This window comes from Diplotaxodon limnothrissa, linkage group LG12 (genome assembly GCF_057381915.1).
Source record: "Diplotaxodon limnothrissa isolate DT_005_m linkage group LG12, D_limnothrissa_male_GT1.1, whole genome shotgun sequence".
In the NCBI taxonomy this organism is placed as follows: domain Eukaryota; kingdom Metazoa; phylum Chordata; class Actinopteri; order Cichliformes; family Cichlidae; genus Diplotaxodon; species Diplotaxodon limnothrissa.
The window spans coordinates 13333904-13355632 of NC_140607.1; positions in this window are offsets into that span (position 1 = coordinate 13333904).

Genomic DNA, 21729 nt, shown 5'->3' on the forward strand with positions numbered 1-21729 from the left:
GGTGGTGGGGGGAGTTTAAAAAAAAAAAAGGAACAGGCTTCTTCCATAAAGTCCAATCCTTTTGCTTGTAGAAGGTGATAGAATAGAGATAGTAGGGGGCGGGGAGGGAGAGGTCTAAGGCAGCATTCTCCATCCAGCATTTACTGGAAAACGGTGCGAGTGAAGCTCTGTACTGAAATTAGTTATTGATCTATTCTCTCCCTGAAGCCCATGGGTCTTTCCCCACCGCACCTGCTCATTCTCTCATAGCCTTCTTTCACCACGGCTCATTATATCCTTCAACCTCTGCTGCGAACTGCTGTGTGTTTTTGCTTGTTTTCTAGTTCCTTTATTCACTTCAGACCACTCTGTCTGAGAGACAAGAGCTTCCAAAACAATTCTACAGAGTTCAATATCAGAATGGATTTATGAGGGGCAGGTGCCATTAGAGCTGCATGTTTTATAAATGAAAAAAGTGACTTATAGAATGTTGAAATAAAGAAAAATATGAAATCTCTTATTTCATGCTTGGGATGTTGACATATTTATTCAAAGATAATTATTTTTGCTAATTGCTTTTGCAATTCTGTATTTCTTTTAGCCTTAAACAGTCACTGACACCATCAGTTTCTTTTGAACTCTTTAGCAGAACACACTAAAGGACACAGGAATACCTGAAATATCTGATGCCAGGAAAGGAAATATCAGAAATCTTCAAGAAATTCATTTTATTGATATAAATCCACATTTTCCAAACAAATACTTTTTTGCATGCAAGAACCACATAAAGGTACTGTGATCAAAATTACATATATGACTTTATATTTCCCTTCATGTCTGTGCTCCCTGGCTGAGTTCCCAGCTTGCCCTTAACCTTTTCATTAACCACTACTTCACCAGCTGAGAGACGTTCCGGTCTAGCCGGGGCCTTTTCCTCTGTGGAGAGCAGCCTGTGCAGGATCTCCCTGTCTTCCACTAGACAATGTCTAGACGCGGGATAATTGCAGACATCACTGAACACTCAGCTGCTGCCTGAAGCCTCATGGGAGTTGAGGTGGACTTTGGAGGGAAATGGCCAGCAGTCAGTGAAGGGGTTGGGAGCTGGAGGGGGTTCCACACCGTGCAGTCACACCCCTTTAGATTGTGTGTTTGTGTGTTTTGTTTTGGCTTCACTTATCTTTTTGCCCAGGTATCTTTATATTGTGTGTGTTTGATTGGTGAGAAGAAGAGTGTGGGAGAGGGAAAGAGAGCGTAGACATCGAAACACACAGCGCTCATACCCACAGATGTGGTGACTTCATCAGACAAACATGTACCCCTTCCTCTCGCTCTGCTGAAGTGCACTGAAATTAATGGCTGCTAACACCAAGATGAATTTGGATACCAACGTATTTCTTGCAATCGTGCTGCATTCCAGACTGTATATACTTTATCTGTTGCCTCCACACAAGACTCTTGAACGTGTAGCTTTGACTCGGTGCTGGGATATTGTGTGCGTGTGTATGTGCACATCCTCTTATGGAGGGGAGGGGACTGCTGGTTGGTCAGAGCGAGAGAGAGAGAGATGGTTGCAGGCCATGGGGTTCATATCGAGCTGGTGGGACTTAATCTCAATGGGGCTTGATTGGATGTAGGACAGCTGAATCCTGTTGGGGCAAGCCACCTTCCTCATTGTGCTCCAGGTGCTGGTTCCTGCTTTAGAGCGGCACACTCTGACTTGTGTCCTTCCATCATGAACAAATATTTTATCTGTTTACAGCTTTTACCATTTACCCCCCCTTTTTTTCATAGATACTGTTCCAAAATCTGTTTGTGCACCAGTAGGGTTTTTAAAGCCTCGACTTTGGAAACAGAGTAACTCAGACAAGTAACCAGAGCAGCACTGACACAAAACTTGTTTTCCTCTTTGAGGGAGAGCCGTTACTGAAAGTGTATAATGCGGACAACTTTTCAGCCTCACAATCCAGCTCCTATTTTAGAAGCTCTCCAGTCCACCACCCTCTGCATTTCTACAACAACTGACGCCATTTCACAGAAATTCCAGACTACTGGCGCCTGAGCTCAGCCTCCAAGAAGGACATGATGAATAGGACACACCCTTGGTATTCTAGTGAATGGTACGATATATGGCACACTGCGGTGTTACAGCCCAGATTCACTGCAGCCTTTAGCTCTTTTCAGTGCCGTTTTTCTCCCATTTTTATTTATTTATTTATTGTAATTATTATTTTTAAAGGGGTTCGAATGTGAGTGAAATGCACTGAGGCACCAGTAAGGCGAGCTCCAGCTCTTTCCAGCGCTTGGTTCCTGATCCACCTCTTTGTTGTGGTCTATGCATGCCTGCTCCAGTCACATGACTGCGTTTCTATGGCAACTCGGGTTTGAGTAATCATTTGCGTTACGACCTTTATTCCCTTGAGGAAAGGGGAGGGGGAGGTTAGACTGAGCCTGTAGAAAGAGGGAGCAAGAGGGAAAGAGAAAAGAAAGGCAGAAGGGGAGCGGCGGAGAGGCACAGGGAAGGGAAAATAGAGGGGAAAATGTTGCCCTTACTTGCCTGTATATATTTTATGTCGTATCTTAACTGCTTAGCAGCTTTTTTCCTCGCACCGTTCAGCAGATGGGAATAAATAAAAAAAGAAAAACCTGCCACTAAACACTGGGTTGTGTGCTTCAGTTTCGCCATAATGGCTTGTATTTTGTGACTCACTCTGTGACTAGGGCAGAAAAGTGAGTTTAGTTGCAGAGGCAGGCATGCATGTTTCATAAGGGCACACACACACACACACACACACACCTCCCCTTCACTTCTTCTCAGAGGAAAGGCAGCTCTGTGCCACATGTGCAAGTCTCAGCAGAAACAGATTATGTATGTTCCTGTTTCTTGCTCTCCCGGCTGCGTTGTCATGGTAACCGAGCTCGTTCGCCACTGTTCTCTCTCTCTCTCTTTCTCTCCACTGTTGGGTGATTCAACCCATCAGTTGGGTTGTGTCATCTCCTAGATGGAGTTTGTAGCTCTCACTTCTCCTAAATGGGAGTTGGTCGGTTTGTGCTCCTGTTCCAGTTTGATTTTACTTTAATATAAAAGCAAAAAAAAATGCATATATATAATAATAATAATAATAATAATAATAATAATAATAAATTGTGTGCCTATATATCTGTGAAGGGTGGAGCTGGATTTTGTGGGTGCCTTCTAACAGCAGTATGGGGGGGGGGGGGGGGATCCAGTATTGACAGGAGCTGGGCTAGAGGGGGCTGGTGATAGACACTATGGGGGTTGGTTGTGCGGTGCTGGTGGTGGTGGTGCTGGCAGCTTCCAGGTGCCTGAGACTGGGTCTGAATATGAATGAGGGGCCCCTGGTTCTCCAGAGATGGTGGCTGGGGAGAGAGCAGCTAAAACCAGAGACCAGCAGAGCCTGGCTGCTGGTTGAGAGGCCCCCACAAGCTGCTGACAGGAGCTGGAGCTAGCCATCACGTTAATTAGCGTTTTTTACTTTTGCAGCAGCGAATAGGGGGAGTGGGTTAGAGAGGGATGTGGGGGTGGTATATGACTCATAGACACAGTATGGTTTATTCATGATGGAGGAAGGGTGTGTGTGTGAGAGAGAGAGTGTGTGTGTGAGGGAGAGAGAGAGAGGGGAAACCGACATTTGATTTGCACACAGTCGTGTGTGTGTGTGTGTGTGTGTGTGTGTGTGTGTGTGTGTGTGTGTTTGTGTTGCCTTAGTAGATCACTGATTGGCACCAAGCCAAGATATTATTATGTCTTCAACACTGGGCATTCACTGTTATTTTCATTCAGGGTTTTTTCCTGCAATTTACAACTCTGAAATGAGATTCTTTTTCTTTGAAACCAGATCTTTGTTCTAATTTCGCGGTGCACACGTGCAACAGGAAATTTTACACAGCACACACTTATTTCCGCGTCTGCTGAGACTTTATTGATCATCTTCTGTTGAGGCCTGTCTGAGAAGCATGGGGCTGATGAAATGGTCAGAGGTGCCTCCCTCACAGGTGACCTGACCTTGTCTCCCTATGCCTCAGCCCCCAACAGTGAGGGATGCACATGATCAATAGATTGGTCTTTTACCCACACCAAATACCCAGATCTCTCCCCAATCCAGCTCCGGCAACGCTGAGGAGGAGAGCTGCTGCAATGTACCGAACATTCAAGAAGAGTCTGCGAGCTTGCCTCCTATCAGAGAAGGCAATGTCTAAGCTTAGGTGTTTGTTTGTTTGTGTGTGCATATAAGAGTGTGTAAGGGGAGGTTGCATTACAGCTATGCTATTGTCTAATTGTCTCTTCTTATCATTAGTGACAACCATGACCTCTGTTATTGGCATATCTGCATTCTGCCTGCACTGCAGAGCCTCCACCACGCTACTCGCAACGTTTTCTCTCCCAAGAGCGGCAGGGCCCATGCCTCATAAATACAAACACAATCTCTCCTACACCTCCTGACTGCAGGACAGGACTCCACACATATCTGCCCGTGGAGCGCAGCCCATTTGCATACATATTAAAGTGACGCCTCAGAAAAAAGGAAGAGAGAGAAAGAGGGGGGGATGAGGGTAGGAGGAGAGGGGAGGGCGAGAGCGGGTATATGCAAACAAGGCTTTCATCTAATATGCAAGAACCGGCATTGCTCTGGCATAAATCTGCATCTGAGCTCAGGCAATGCGAGCAGACCCCATTTGACAGTAAATGGGCTAGGGATGGCTGTCAGATTCACAGGGGAGCTGTGTGCTACCGTACAAAGAACAGGGACCATTGATCAGTATGGCATATCGCAGATAGCAAGAACTACAAGGTTACAATTTTGCACGCTAAGTTAAACTTATAAATGGGATTTGGGGGGGTGGGGGAGTTTAAAAATAGTTCAACATTCACTAAACTAAATAAAATGTATTAATTAGTGAAATTTAGACTTGCTTGTAATCACATTTACTTTTTGATATTTAATCAGAATATGGCTAGGATAATTTTTTATGCTAAGCTAACCATGCCATTTTAGAGATTGTGCAGAGCTTCAGCAAAAACTTAGCAAGAAAACAACATCATTGTCACTGTGTGTCATTACCCTCAGCCCCTTTTGATTCTACAAAACATGGAACATTGCATTTTAGAACCGCTGAAGTGAACATCCATTTGTTGGTGCTAGACTGGATAAAACGGAGGGACACTGTGATTGGTTGACGCATTGTGCTCTGTTGTGGTTGATTATTAAGTTTTTAACTCTGACTGACTAAACAGCCAAACACATCTAAAGGCAGACAAAGGCAGACTTTGCAAGGGGGTACATTTTCACTGCTCAAGAAGCAGGTTTATCGAAGTCCAGCTCTCCTAGATGTTACTACATTGAATTTGGATAGATTTAGACATGGAAAAATATGACAAGATTTTGAGAAAGTTTGCAATTGATTACTTTGTTGTTTGTGTATCATTCAACCTTTTTACTTTTTTCTTATTTCAATTTTTTAAATGTCATAATTTTTTTTAAATTTAGAGCTTTGGGTTGCAAATGCGGTGGAGGAAGCACACTTGGAGTCATGGATTCTCTTCACACGCATGCAATTTATTTACAAAAAAAGAAATACTGATAGCCAGGCAGCACAGGTTGGTGGTACGACAAACCAAAAAGGAACTTGAACAAACAAACTTAAAACCGTTTAAAAAAAAGAAATCAACTAAACTCATAAAGCTTAAGCTTCTCCCCAAAACAAATCATGTAAGCATTAATCAATTAGCTTATACTATACACTCTTACCCAAAACATGACAAAGATATTGCGTTTATCACTTCTGAGACTTCTATACAAAAATCACAAATACAGAACTTTACTGACAGTAATTAAAAGACTGTTTAAACAAAAGACTGTCAAACTCTCCTGTGTTTCTAACTACTTGGTAAGATCCTAATTCCCTCCTATAGTATAAAGAGACTATTTCCTGTACGGCAGTCTGGACCTCAAAGATGGTAGCAACATAAAACAGAGCAACCTTCAAGCATTCTGGTAATACTGATAAGCCAACTTTGCAATAAATGATTCAGAATACATGGGCCCATTGTGTAATTATTTTATGGTATGAAATTATAACTTGGGAAATGCTTAGGATTACCAGAAATATGCATTTTATTTCACTCACTTAGGACTTCAAACAAACCTGAAGAAGGAATGGTCTACAGCCGCATTAGCATCACATTCACAACTAAAACAACAACTCTATTTTGCCAACAAGATGTAATAAAACAATGGAAATTGCCATTCTAGCATGTTGTGGGCTATATGTAGCCTTAGTCCTCCAGAGGCATACCGGGTTACCCTGTGACAGGGCTGTTGGTTGGACATTTTAAATGTATTGGTGGTTTCAGTTTGAGCTTTGTGATTCCAAAAATCGTTTGTACTTTGAATCATCATACACCATATTAGTACCTCACAGAAGCGTGTCCCACTGACGTATTCATAACTTGGAATTTTAAAAAAAATTCCATTGGGGAATTTTTGAGAGCACAATATGCAGGTTCAAAGTCAGAATTCAAACAGGTGACAGTAATCGTAATCATTCATAATATGAAAATTACTTTACAATGTTCTGCTGGGAAACTTTGGTTCCTGGTATTGACTTTAACATTGTTACAGAACAAGCACACTCTGACAGCATTAGTTTCTGGCAGCATTGGGCAACATGCCCTGCAATACTGTAAAACCTGCTCAGGAATGGTTCAAGGATCATGAAAAAGACCTGAAGACATTGTCTCGGTTTCCAAACCCAACAGATCCCATGAGCCATTCACAGAAAGACAGAGTGTAGTTCCCCCATATTAGCTTCTCTTCACTGGCTCCCTGTTAAATCCAGAATCAAATTTAAAGTCCTCCTCCTCATCTAGACAGTCTTTATTAATAAACCAAAAGACCACTTCACTCTCAGACTACAGGCTTACTTGTGGTTCCTAGTGTATTTAAAAGCAGAATGGGACACAGACCCTTCAGTTTCAGGCCCCTCTTCTGTGGAACCAGCTCCCAGTTTGGATTCAGGAGACAGACTATGCTTTTAGGATTAGACTTAAAGCTTTCCTTTTTGATAACAGTTAGGCTGTATCAGATGACCCTGAACCTTCCTTGAGTTATTCTGCAATCGGCCTGCTGCTGGAGGGTTCCCATGATCCACTGAGCATTTCTTCTTCACTCCCCTGTTTTCACTCGCTGTGTTTATGACCCACTTTGAATTTAATCAATAGTTATTATTAATCCTTGTCTCTCTTCCACTGTATTTTTTCTCCAATATTTCTACTCTGTCACCCCAAAACAGCAGATGACTGCCCCGTCCTGAGCCTGGTTTTGTTGGAGGTTTCTTCATCTTAAAAGGGAGTTTTTCCTTCCCACTGTCACCAAGTGCTTGCTCAAAAGGGGTTGTCTGATAGTTGCTGAGTTGTCTGAGTTTACTCTCTGTTATTGTAGGGTTTTTACCTTACAATTTAAAGTGCCATGTGGTGACTGTTGTAGAAATTTGGCACTATATAAATAATACTGAATTATAGATAAAATTAAATTCACAACCCACAGTATCCAAAATGATCCACTGTGGATTTATGCTCAAACATAACACAGTCGTTTATGTGTCACGGGAACCTTACGCAATAATATGCAGGTGGTATTAATCAGTCAATTAATTAAAAATCAGGTGGAGAAAGAGCTATCACACTTCCTAGACAAAAATGTAGCATCATCTCTGTTAGCATTAGAGCAGGATTACAGCTGTGCTTCAGTACAGTCTCACAAAAAAGTAACAATCTTTACATTTAGACAGCCACTTTTCATTTATTTCTAAAATTTATGCTAAGCTAAGCAAACCATCTGTTAGGCAGAGGAACATACATATTTATCATTCACATTATAGAGTGATAGAGATCTTACATGTAAGTAATGGAAAGGGCAAAATGTAAAATGTCAGACTGTATTCTGTATTGCCTTGTGATCCCATTAACTTACACTGAAATATACAGTATGTATTGTTTTGGAGCAGGCAGATCATGCTTCTACAGCACTCTTGCACAAGCAGAAGTAGAGCACATGATGGCAGTGCTAAAGCAAAAAAACAAAAAACAAAAAAAACTGATGAAACTTTACTTACTGTCTCCAGAAACTGGAGTGCTGCCATGAGCGCTGGGTTTCCCCTAACTCTGCGAGTATTTCATGTTGGACACCCTTGAACTCCCTTTCCTGTTTTCCTGCCTGAGCATGTCGCATTGAAGCACGCCATTCTGTCTGTACAGGTGATCTTACGCACAGGAAATGGAAACTCTGATTGTGTATGTGTGTGTGCTGCTTGAGGTGGGTGGGTGCGTGGGGGTGGGGGGTGGGGGGGGGGGGGGGGTGAAACAGGATATGTTGGGAATAACACAAAGCACAAAAAGTGTCACATGATCTGAAGCGAAGGGTTGATTTATTTGGCTTCAGAAAGAATCTGTTGCATGTGGTTTGGAGGAGAGAATGTTTTCCTTCTTTGCTCTCAGTGTGCTCAGACACAACACATGGAAACATTTTCTGAGAGGCCATGGGTCTGTGAAAAAAAAAGAGCTCCAGACATTTTATTTCTTCTCCCTCTTTTCATAGCTTTTTTAGAACTTTTTTTTCTCCCTCAAACTGATTGAATTACATACATCTGTTTGCCACATGTAGAAAGAAACTCCCTAATGAATATTTGTATTGCATTTGATAATCACGATGTGCAATTAGTTATTGATTTTTTTTTTTTTTGCAATATTTGTCACTCTTACATGTTTTAATATTAGACAAAGATAACCCAAAGAAATACAGATGCAGTTTTTAAATGATGGATTAAGGATTAAGTTATCTAAAACCATCTGAGCCTAAGTGAAAAAGTAGCTACTCCCCTTAAATCATAAATTAACTGCAATTAACCACTTTTTCTTTAAAGCTAGCCACACCGACGCCTGATTACTGCCAGACCTGCTGAATCAAGAAATCACTGAAATAAAATCAGTCTGACAAAGTGAAGCAGGCTAAAAGATCTCAAAAAGCAATCATCATACCATGATCTAAAAAAAACCCTGAGAAACAAAGTCAGTGACATCTATCAGTCTGGAAACGGTTGTGAAGCCATTTCTAAGGCTTTTGGACTCTAGTCAACTGTGGAGAGACCCATTATACACAAATGGAGAAAACTTGGAACAGTGGTTCCCAAGAGTTGCAGGGCTACCAAAAGAACTCAAAGAGTGCATCGACTCATCCAGGAGGTCACAACAGGACACAGAACAGCATCTAAAGAATTACAAACCTCACTTGTCCTGGTTAAGGTCAGAGTTGAATAATAAGAAAGAAAACTGAGCAAAAATGGCATCAATGGGAGAGCTGCTATGTGAAAGCACTGCTGACCAAAACCCCCACAAAGGCTCGTCTTACATTTGCCAAAAAACATCTTGATGATCCTCGAGACTTTGGGGAAAATATTCTCTGGACTGATGAAACACAAGTTGAACTTTTTGGAGGGTTTGAATCCTGTTACATCTGGAGAAAAACTACCACACCATGTAAGTGGTAGTGTGATGGACTGAAGCTGCTTTGCTGCTCCAGGATCTCGATGCCTTGCCATTATTGATGGAACCATGAATTCTGCTCTTTACTAGAGAAGGTCGAGCCTTCAGTTCATGCCCTGAAGCTTAAGCACACTTGGGGTTATGCAGCAGGACAATGATCCAAAACACACCAGCAAGTCCACCTCTGAATGGCTCAAAACGACTTAAATCCAATTAAGATGCTTTAACCTTAAACATTACCTTAGGCATAACCTTAAACATTGTTGTTCTTGCTTGAAAACCCTCTAATGTGTCTGAATTGAAACAATTCTGCAAAGGAAATTTGCTAAAATTCCTCCACAGCAATGTGAAAGACTCATTGCCAAGCTTGGTTGCAATTCTTGCTGTCAGTGGTTGCAGAACCAGTTATTAGATTTAGGGGGCAATTCCTTTTTCAGATAAGGCCAGCTAGGTTTGGATAACTTTTATTCTTCAATGAATGACATCACCATTTAAAAACTAGATTTTATATCTACACCGGCTTTCTTTGTCTAATATTTAGATATGTTTTATGGTCTGAAACATAACAAAAAAATAAATTAGGAAGGGCGCAAATACTTTTTCCCAGTAGTGCATTAATAGTTTTAGTAAAAATCTACTGTAAGCCTTGTGTACCAAGTGATGGGATCCTCGTTGGTTTCACGAAAGTGTGGCAAAGGATTTATATCAATGAACATCCTATTTACAGCCTCTATTTCAGTCTGTAATAAATATACTTCCACTCATATGAGACAGTTGCATGTCTGCTCTATTGTCTGCCATAAATATGCTGGAAGGCTTGGTTAAATATTGATAACACCAATTTTCTGCCTCCCCCCCCCCCCTTACCCCACACACCTTCTCTCCATCACCACCCCACACAAGCAAGTGCACACACACACAAAACCCCTCCTCGTTTCCCTCCCTCTATCTCGCGGTTATTTCACCCTCACAGTAACCTTGCTTATGCATATTGCATATGTAAATAAAGCACCCCGCCTCTGAAGTAATTGTGTGCATCTTCTACAGAGCTGCACATCTCAGCTTAGAGTTTAAGAAGAAGCACTGAGGACAGAGTGAATTCTCTTTGTTTACTAGTGATTCTTTTCTGTTTGAGCCCAACTCAACAACTAACTGTTTATCGATAAGCAAAGCACTTTAAGCTCACTCCTATATCTGTCTCATTTTAAGATTAGGTATGTGTGGGGCGTGGAGTCCACAGTTTGTGAAATTTAAAATAATCTTTTAAGAGAATAGAGAATTAAGCCATGACAATTTCACCAAGAACTTCCATCTTCTGTGTGTTTGCAGTGCTTCACTTGTTCCATATTATAGCCTTATTCAAAAATGGACTAAATTTATTTTTCACCTCAAAATTCTACACACAATATCCCCTTAATGACAAAGTGGAAAAAGTTTGCAAATTTAATAACGATAAAAAATATGACGTGTACATGACAATTCAAAGATGTTTGCTAATTACTTTGAAGCAGCTTTGGGGACAATTACAGTCTCGAGTCTTTTTGAGTATAATGCTACAAGCTTGCAACACCTATTTTGGGTCAGTTTCTTCGTCGGTGCGCAGCCATTTTCAGATCTCGCCAGAGATGTTCAGTTGGGTTCAAGTCTGGGCTCTGGCTGGGCCACTCAAGCACATAAACATAGTGGTCCCAAAGCCACTCCTTGGATGTCTTGGCTGTGTCCTCAGGGTCATTGTCCTGCTGGTAGATGAAGCTTCTTCCCAGTCCGAGGTCCGGAGCGCTCTGATGTCCCTGTACATTGCTGCGTTCATCCCTCAACCCTGACTTGACTCCCAGTTCCTAAAGCATAGCATGATGCTACCACCACCATTTCTGTAGGGATGGCATTGGCCAGGAGATGTGTGGTGCCTGGTGAACTCCAATCAAACACCTGACAATTTATCATTTAAAACAGGAAACAGCTCAATTTTAAGTTTCATGGCAAAGGCAGTAAATACTTGTGTACATGTTATATTTCTGTTTTTCACTTTTAATAAATTTGCAAGAATATCAAGCAATTTCTTTTCACTTTCCTGATTATAGCGTATTGTTTTTGGTAGAATCTTGAAGTGAAAAATTAAATGAATCCATATAACCCTAACATCAGAAGGGCCCGTCAACAAAATGTTTGAGTGAGGTTTACTACTTCATTCAGGAACATACTGAATATTATTTAAGATTTATCACTTAAAGTGTGCACTATAATAATGCATTATTAGTTATTTTTTTAAGTATTAACTGGAAACACACAAAAATGCTTGTCTAATTGAAAGCTGGAAGTAATGCTTACAGCACTTTTTAAACTTTGGTTTTCCTTACTTTTAAAGGTTTGTTTATGTTTACTGTATTCATGTCAACTCAGCTCTGTGAGCTTTCCAAGCGGTAATTCGTAGTGTGTCTGTGTTACCTGACACTGTATAGCCAGTGTTTCTAGTACTTTGTCAACATTAAGGGGAAATCTGGAATAAAAATATCAGATTGTTAATGTTACATGTCCAAACAAAAAAAATCAATGTTCAAAGTATCTGTGTAACCGGTGTGATTCTGCGTTGTGTCTGATAAAAAAGGTAAAAGAAAGAAAGACCTCCAAGTAAATAATTTGCCCACTCCAGCTCCTCTCCCACAGGGGAATTGTAGGAAAAGGGCTGGCATTTATTTTTACATTAAACATAAAATATGCATTTACACGTAACATATTTGACATAAGATAAAACAAAAACAACAACATGAAATCCGACATCCATCCATCCATCCATCCATCCATCCATCCATTTGCTACCGCTTATCCTTTTCAGGGTCGCGGGGGGCGCTGGAGCCTATCCCAGCTGTCATAGGGCGAGAGGCGGGGTACACCCTGGACAGGTCGCCAGTCTGTCCCAGGGCCAACACACAGGGACAAACAACCATTCACACTCACATTCATTCGCACATTCACACCTAGTGACAATTTGGATTATCCAATTAACCTATCCCCACAAGCTGCATGTCTTTGGACGGTGGGAGGAAGCCGGAGTACCCGGAGAGAACCCACGCAAACACGGGGAGAACATGAACATGAAATCCGACATACCTGATAAAAAAGGTAAAAGAAAGAAAGACCTCCAAGTAAATAATTTGCCCACTCCAGCTCCTAGACCAAATACAAACAGTGGGGAAGAGGGTTAGCTCAACCCACCACAGCTCCCAAGCTAGCAAGGAGTATATATTCATGCTAGCATTTATGGCGCCTAAAACACATTTATGATACACACATACTACACACTTATAACATCTTACAAAAACAGGCTTAATAATGACAATAACTGAACTAACATCGCAATCATAAACATCAGGGTGGCTAAATATGAATTATGTGTGTTTCAGGGTGTTGGAAAGAAATGACACCCACCTCTCCCACAGGGGAATTGTAGGAAAAGGGGAGAGGCAAAAGGGGTACACTGTATTTATAGTATTGCACCAAAGAAGAAGAAGAAAAGAATGAGGAGGGGCTCTAACTGATAATGAACACAACTACAGGCTTGGAGGTCCTAAAAGTCAGGTATAAAAGGAGCAGTTTGGGAACACATTTTGTGTAATTATAACAATGTGATTTATGACTCTGTTACATCTGCACGGATTTTACATATTTATTCAATAACTTTAGGCTGCTAAAGCATCAGTGTAATTTAAATCCCAATTACGAATTATTTTGTAAAAACAAGATGAACTCATATCTATCTTTTGGTCTCAGTGGTAGTCAAACTGTAGCTGTATGAAGTAACAACTGCTGATAAATAAAAGAGACTCACAATTTCACTAGAAATTGTTTGAAAATGTCCAGGAATATTTACTTTGATTAAAAATTTCCAAACATAAATGTGTGCCTTCTCTTTCACACTTTTGAATGAAATTCGGTAGCTCAGTTTTCAACTATTTATCCTACTGCATAGCAATGACATTTTATCAACTATGGGATCTGATTTATAAATTATGTAGTTATATTCTGCAGTTAGTTCCAATATCACTATGCCTATATTGTACATATAACATATAACGTATACATATAAAAATGTTGGACAAAGACACAGAAGACAGACGTTTTACAGTTTTGCCTTTGGACCCTGCCACAATGGATTTTAATTCAGACAATTAAATGTGATTGAAGTGCAGCGTTTCAGCTTTAATTCAAAGGGTTTTACAAAAACTCAGCATTAACTGCTTAGCAATTATGCCTATTTTTAAAAACAGTCCCTTATTTAAGGCTCAAAGGTAATTGCAAAAACAAACAGAAGTTTAAATATAAGCACTGAGTGTTCTTGACTTGGTTAACTGATGAAAAGTTGTCTTTCTAAAGTGTGGACATAAGTCTGTCATCATGCACTTTCAATGTCTTCTGTGGTCTTTCCGGACTTTTGGTGTTGCTGAGCTTTCCAGTGCATTCCTTCTTTTTTAAGAATGTACTAGATTGGTTATTTGAACACTTCTTAAGTTTTACCTACACTGCAAAGCTATGAAATACAAACTCTGAATTATCTTCAAATATTATATTTGCTTTATTTGTCATGAAATAACAAGGGACCATGAAACTGTCAGTCAATTATCCAGTTTCTTTTCAGCCTCTCAGACTGAGGGATTGTCTACACTGATAGCTGCAATTTCTAATCAGTTTATGCCAAATTTTTGTTTAACCCCTTAAATTAATGGAAAGTCTGTACTTTAGTCACATATTGATTGTTTGATTTAAATTCCAATGTGGGGAAACCTCATGGAGCTAACTGTATATTGTAAATTTGGTAAATTGACCCATTTATTTCTTTTCTGCATCTAAGTGCTTTCTGTCTTGCATTCACACTCCAATGCACACATCGGAAGCATCTTGGAGTTCTGCATCCTGCCCAAGGATACTTTGGCATGCTGACTGGACCAGCCAAGAATCAAACCACCAGCCTTCTTATGACTAGATGACCTGCTCTACCTCCTGAGCCACAGTCACCATATATTCCCTAAAGCTATACTTTATTATACTTTGTGGCTGCCTGATTATGGCAAATATAACAATAATAATTATTATGGTCAGAACTGAAAGAACAATAATTGAACACAATTGCTCAGTGAACTTTTATCAGTGGCATTCCTTGAATTTAATTCAAGAAATTTCTCTACTTGCAGTAATTCAACTTAACAGAATAAATAACAAAGATATGTGAACTGGGTACATTTGGGTTACTATGCTGTGCTATAGTAGCTTGAGCTAATACAATTCTTTAAAAGCCAACTTAGTGTGACTAGATACACCGTGGATTTAGAGTGGCTTTGCTCTCAGTAAATTATGAATGTACAGTCTGACACTAACGGTTATATTATTAGGATTGCCTCTAACAGCAGATCTAGTGTGAATGAACTCTCATGTGTCTAAAAGCTCTTTGTGGAGAAATTATCTGACATCTGTGCCCCACATCTGTTTGTATGTACACATAGACACAGATGGCTTACATCAACACCTGGATGTGACTTTGATTTCCTGCCAAATAGGTGGATCGGGATGACAGTCACTATTATGGGTATCATGCTCTGTTAATACTGTAAAGTGCAAATTGGCACGTGTGCAGGCTCAGGAATGTAGTTTAACAGAAGAGTATTATGTTGTATTTTACAATACCGAGTTTGATTCACGTGTCTTTTTTCATAAACAATTATCCCCATTTTGCACATAGAAATATTATTAATGGTTATACATGTTACGTTTGCCACCTCTCTGCATGGATTTGGGGTTACAAAAAATTGTTTATAACACTGGTGACAGTGTCAAAGTATAAAGAGTCCCTAACCCCAGATTTCTGTTCCACTTTAAAGAAAATAAATAAAAATGAAATGGCAGTACCTTACATAAATTATTATATATTTGGTTTCATATTAGCCACTGATTTGGTAATGATCAGACACTTTATGTGTATTTGTATTCTACTTCATTTGTATTTTAATCATGTTGCATTGCTTCTTCTTTTTTAAACCGTTTTATGGTCTTTGCAAGCGGAAGCAAGAAAGCCCATGACATGAGCTTTTTGGGTCTTTAACTCTCCTGTTATATCCTCCTGAGAACCGAGGAAAAAGTATGTGGCAGCAGCGTAAGGTTTTCACAAGTTTTATTGTAAACACAAGAATAAACAATGGTGAGACGGGAGTATGTGGTGAACCATGCCTTCTGTCTGGGTTCATACCTGGAAGCAGGCATCTGGCAGTGGTCAGCATTGTGATGCTGCCAATCCAAGGGATGGCTAATGGTTGAAGAAGGCCAGAGGGTCGTTGATCCAATTAATGATGGCGGATCGGGCAGACTGGAAACATAGTGTCTATTGGGAGTGCTGGAAACCAGGTCTGGTTCATCCAGAAGAGCCTGGTGAATTGTCTCCTTGATTCCCCGGGTGAGGGAGCCCAGTCTACATGGTGATGGGAGGATGTTCTCAGGTTCTGACTGGTCAGTGTTGGAAGAGAATTGGAAGAGAATCTGGTTGTTGTTGGAAGAGAATCAGTGGATTTTATATTTCTGGAACCTGGATGATAAGAAATGAAGAAATTGAAGCGGCCAGAAAACAAAGACCAATGAGCCTGGTGAGCATTGAGCCTCTTGGTGGCTTTAGGGTAAGTTGTGGTTGGTCCAAATAATAAACGGTTATTCGGTTCCTCCTAGCCAACGTGACAATTCCTCTAAGGCTAACTTGACAGTGAGTAACTCATAATCCCGCACATCATAATTTTGTTCTGGGGATGTTAGTCAGTGAGAGAAAAAAGCACAAGGCTGCAGCTTACCTTGAGGTCCAGACTGCTGAGCGAGCACAGCCCCAGGAACTGAATCACAGACATCCACTTTCACAATAAACTGCTTCACAATATCTGGGTGGACAAGGACGGGTACAGAAGAGCTGAAGAGTTGTTTCGGTTTGACAAAGCTGCCTCAGCTTCTTTCTTTTTTTTTTATAACTTTTTATTTGTCAGTTTACAGTATGAGAATACAAAACTTACGGTCAGCATAGGAGACATACACAATTCCAGTAATAGCATCTTCTTACATCATGGTAATATTCAATTATTCAGTACAAAGGGAGTACACAACCCATTTTTCCCAGAGCTTCTTGAATTTCTCAAGCTCGAGTCTAAGGGCAAAGGTAAGTCTTTCCATTCCAAAAATTTCTTCCACTATCCCACGCCATTGGGCCCTAGTTGGAGGGTCTGCCTTTTGCCATCTTCGGGTTATGGCCTTCCTGCAGCCAGCCAAAAGTATTTTCAATAAATAATTATCTTTATGTGGGAGTGCCGTAGGCAATTTGCCAAGATACAACGTATCAAATGAATAGACTATTTTAATCCCAATTATTTTGTATATCTCAAGGGCCACCTCCCCCCAATATGGCTGGATCCTTGGGCAGGCCCAGAAGACATGAAAATGGTTTGCCATGGGGGTTCCACAACCTCTCCAACATAGGCCCTGGCTCTGTGAGCCTGTTTGCCGAGCTGTGAGTTTAGGAGTGATAAAGAATCTCACTACATTCTTCCAACCAAACTCTCTTAAGGACCTTGAATTTGCAGTGGTAGCCTGAGAGTCACATATTCCCCACCAGCTGTCCTCTGAAATTAGTGAGCCTGATTCCCTCTCCCATTTCTGCTTAATGTACAACGTAGAGTGATTTTTAGAGGCTTGTATACTACCGTATATTTTTGAGACCATCTTTTTAGAGTCCTTTCTCTTGTATGCCTCTTGGAAGATATGAATTAGGTCGTATTCGTTTTCATCTCTGATTAGTAACGTCTTGTTGTAATAGTCTCTAACCTGCAAGTATCTAAAGAAGTCATGCTTTGCCAGTCCATATGTATCTGAGATGGTTTCATAGCTTTGGAATCCCCCATTTGTTGCTAGTGAACAAAAAGAAGTAATTCCTCTCTGAGACCACTGTTTAAAGGTCCCATCCAGCCTGGCAGGCACAAACTCCGGGTCATAAGCTATCCAATTCAAGGTCCTAGCCTGTTTTTCTATTTGTAGTTTCCCCACTACCCTGAACCATAGTTTCAGGGTGAACCGGGTCAAATGGTTCAAATCTTTGTAAAATTTTTCAGCTTGGTTCTTATTTCCTAAAAGTGACTGTAGTGGGAAGTCTAATTGTGTAATTTCCATATTTTTCCATTTAGCTTCAAAGTTTGGGGAGCACCAGTTTACCAGGGGCTTCAGTTGTGCGGCGTAGTAGTAATCTTGTAAGCACGGCAAAGCTCTCCCTCCCTTCTCTTTTTTTAGTTGCAGCGTTTTGTACTGGACCCTCGGTCGTCTGCCGTTCCAGATGAACCGTGAGATCCATCTGTCCCACTCGTCAAATTGTTTTTGGGGTATCTCCAGGGGTAGTGACTGGAAGAGATAGAGGATTCGAGGCAGAACGTTCATTTTAATTATTTCTATTCTATTACTCATATCCAATGGGAGGAGAGAGACCACCGAGTTAGGTCAGATTTGATCTCTTTGTTGAGGGGGCAATAATTAATTTCATAGAGTCTAGACATGTCTTTCATTAGGTTTACTCCCAAGTATTTTATTGTGGGAGAGTCCCATTTGAAGTTAAATTTCTTTACAGTTTCCGGTCGAGGTGTATAATTGAACGTAAGGGATTGAGTTTTTTGAATATTTAGTTTATAGCCAGAGTAGTGATTGTAGGCTTTTAGTAAGGTCATCAATTGGAACAAACTAGATTCAGGATTTGTAATAAAAAGAACATCATCCGCGAACATACAAGTCTTGTGTTCTTCACCCCTGATCATTATTCCTTGTATTTCAGAGTTTTCTCTAATAGCCTGAGCCAAAGGCTCAATGTACAAGGCAAACAGGGACGGGCTCAAGGGACAGCCCTGGCATGTCCCTCGCTTCAAAGCAATATTTTGAGACAGGTGCCCATTAATCCTGATCCTGGCTGTTGGGGAGTGATACAGTGCTTCGATACATTAAATGAAGCCATCTTTGAATCCGAATCTTGCTAGTACCCTAAATAGATATTCCCAACCCGCCGAGTCGAATGCCTTTTCGGCGTCTAGGCTGACCAACATTGCACTAATATTTCCTGATGTTATATGATCCATCACTTGTAGCGTTCTCCTCAGGTTGTCCTGGGTCTGTCTATTTGAGACAAAGCCTGTCTGATCTAAGTCTATCAGCTCCGGGATAATTGATTCCAGTCTCTTAGCTAATATTGAAGCAAATAATTTATAGTCCACGTTAAGGATAGAGATTGGCATGTACGAGCTGCATTCTTTTTTATCTTTGCCGTCTTTTGGGATAATTGAGATAACTGCTTCTCTCCAAGATTGTGGGGCTACTCCTGTTCTTAGTGTATGATTAAAGCAATTAAGCAGCACTGGTGTTAGTTGTGTCCTAAATGCTTTATACCATTCGGACGGATAACCGTCTGTGCCCGGTGCCTTATTCGCCTTCAGCCTGGAAATGGCTTTATGCAGCTCTTCAGCAGTTATCTCAGCCATGAGTTTTTTATCCTGCAATTCTCCTATAGATGGTAGGTCTAATGAGTTTAGAAAGGCTTCCATCATTGTATTCTCTACTAGGGGAGGTTGGGTATATAGGTCTTTGTAATACTGTTCAAATGCCCGTTGAATGTCCTCCTGTTTACTGCAAATAATTTGTGACTCAGGGTTCCTGATTTTATGAATTCTATTCTTTTCCTGTTGTTTTCGCAGCCTCCACGACAGAAGTTTCAGCGCCCTAGGTCCCGTCTCATAATACTTTTGTTTTGTAAATTTGAGCTTTTTTTCAATTTCCTCGTCGTAAATGCTGTTTAAATCTTGTTTAATTTTGTTCATCCTCACCAATATCTGGGGGTCTTTTTGGGCAATATGTCTAGACTCTAACGATTTCAACTCCCCCTGTAGCTTCTCAAGTCTTTTCTGCTTTTCTTTTTTCCTGTGTGCTGTGAGGGCAATAATCTTACCTCTAATGACAACTTTTGCTGCGTCCCATAGAGTATTTGGAGATACCTCGCCATTGTCATTATTTAGTAGATAAGTTTCAAATTCCTGCTGGATTTGTGTTTGTGCTGATTTCTCATTCAGAATACTGGTATTGAGTCTCCAAAGTGTATTTGTCCGCTGTTTAGCGCGGCGCAGGGTTAGATACACACCTGAATGAACAGATAAATCTCTGACCCCAATTTTACATTCCTCGACCTTATGCCAGTCTGATTTGTACATAAAAAAATAGTCAATACGAGTATATACTGAATGGCACACAGAGTAACAGGTAAACTGTTTATCCCCTGGATGAGAGGCTCTCCACACATCAATCAGACCCAATTCTGTAAGCATGTGTTGGACCATGATAGCATTTGAATTTTTCTTTTGCCGGTGGTTGGATGAGTCTAGTTTTGGCTGGAGTTGAACATTAAGGTCTCCACCAAAAATCAAAACTCCCCGTGTTTCCAAGACCGCTAAATCAAGTAGCTTCTTATAGAAGGAGTTGGTGCTTCCTGGCGGGGCATATACATTAAATAATGTTACTTCCTCCTCTTCTAATTTACCCTTTACCAAAACGAACCTCCCGTCTTTGTCCTTTATCTCTGAATACAATTCAAAATTAACAGCATTGGGGATCAATATGGCTACTCCTCTTTTGCGGCCTGATTTATGAGACAAGTAGTAGGTATGCTGGAATCCAAGTTTTTTCAATTTTTCATGTTCTAAAGAAGATAAATGTGTCTCCTGCCAAAAAATTACATGCAGCTTCTCACGTTTCATTTTGGCTATTATTTTGCCCCTTTTAATCGGATTATGTAGCCCATTTACGTTCAACGTGATTATTTTACTTTCCGGGTGATGCATACGACTTTTTCAGGCTGTGGTCCCTTGTGCAACATCACCCATGCCGACCAGAACATAAACAAGAACAACAAACAAGTAATCCCAAAAAACAAAATCAAAGACTTCCAAGTCCGAAGTTCAGGTGGAGCCTCGAGTTGAGAGGAAATCCTCGGTCCAGACGAGGGCCTCCCTCCAGTGTCAGGGAAAATACCCAGCACCAGTATCATTGTTTTATTACGTCCGAATTGCCCAACCGGTACAAAGTTCCTTCTTTAACAAGCTTAGGGAGTAACTACAAAAAAAGACTCTTCACAGGATATGCGGAGAGCAGAGCTACAGATGTGATTTGAACATCCAAAAGCCTGAATATATTCGACCCAGATAATAATAAAAGTAAAATAATCACTGTAGTTAGGGTCATATATGGGATACGAGATGAACTGGTAGAAACTCTTAGATATAGAGTTCAGCTTAAACTGTCATGTGCAGAAGAGATTTTGAGTTATTGGTAGATTTGCTGAGGAGTAATATTTCAACCTCCTCTCTGCATGAGAGCAGGATACCTCACTGCAAAGCTCCAGAGGGGATGTGGAGACCCTCTTGTTTTCACTTGCAGGAGTCGGATGTTCCCGGAGGGGCCCGGTGGAAGCTCCGTAGTTTCTCTCTTATCCTCCGCCGATCCACCGCCTTTCTGCTGCGATCTGCGCCGGCCCTCTCCCACGTTGCTGGTCTCTGCTGTTTCGGCGCCGTGGGGCCTGGTTCCTTGATTTCATCCAGGCAGAATCCTCTCTTCTTCAGGTCTTCGGCTGCCTCTGTCGCGTTCTCGTAGAGTTTGGTGCCGCTATCGAAAAACACCCTCAGCTTCGCTGGATCTGGCATTTGGAAGCAGAGTCCCTTGGCTTCGAGCACTCTCAGGATCCCCACGTACGCCTTTCTTTTCCTAAGGATGTCTGGGGGGTAATCTTGATCAAAGTAAAGCCTTTTCCTGTCATAGCGGACATCCTTCTTTCTCCACGCTGAATGCAGTACCATCTCTTTTATTCTGTACTCCAGAAAGCACAGCACCAGTGATCTAGGCGGAGCGCCTTCTTGGGGCTTTGGGGCGAGCGCCCGGTGGCAGCGCTGGATTCCGAGGTTTGTTTCCGCAACCGGCGGGCCGATTTGAGCCCTTATCAGCTTCGTTACAAACTCTATCAGATCCGGGCCCTCTGATCCCTCCGGTACCCCATGTATGCGGAGATTATTCCGGCGTGAGCGTGCTTCTAGTTCGGTCAGCTTTGCTCTCAGGGTCTCCTGGCTCTCCATCATGAGTGCGAGTGCCTCCTTAACCTC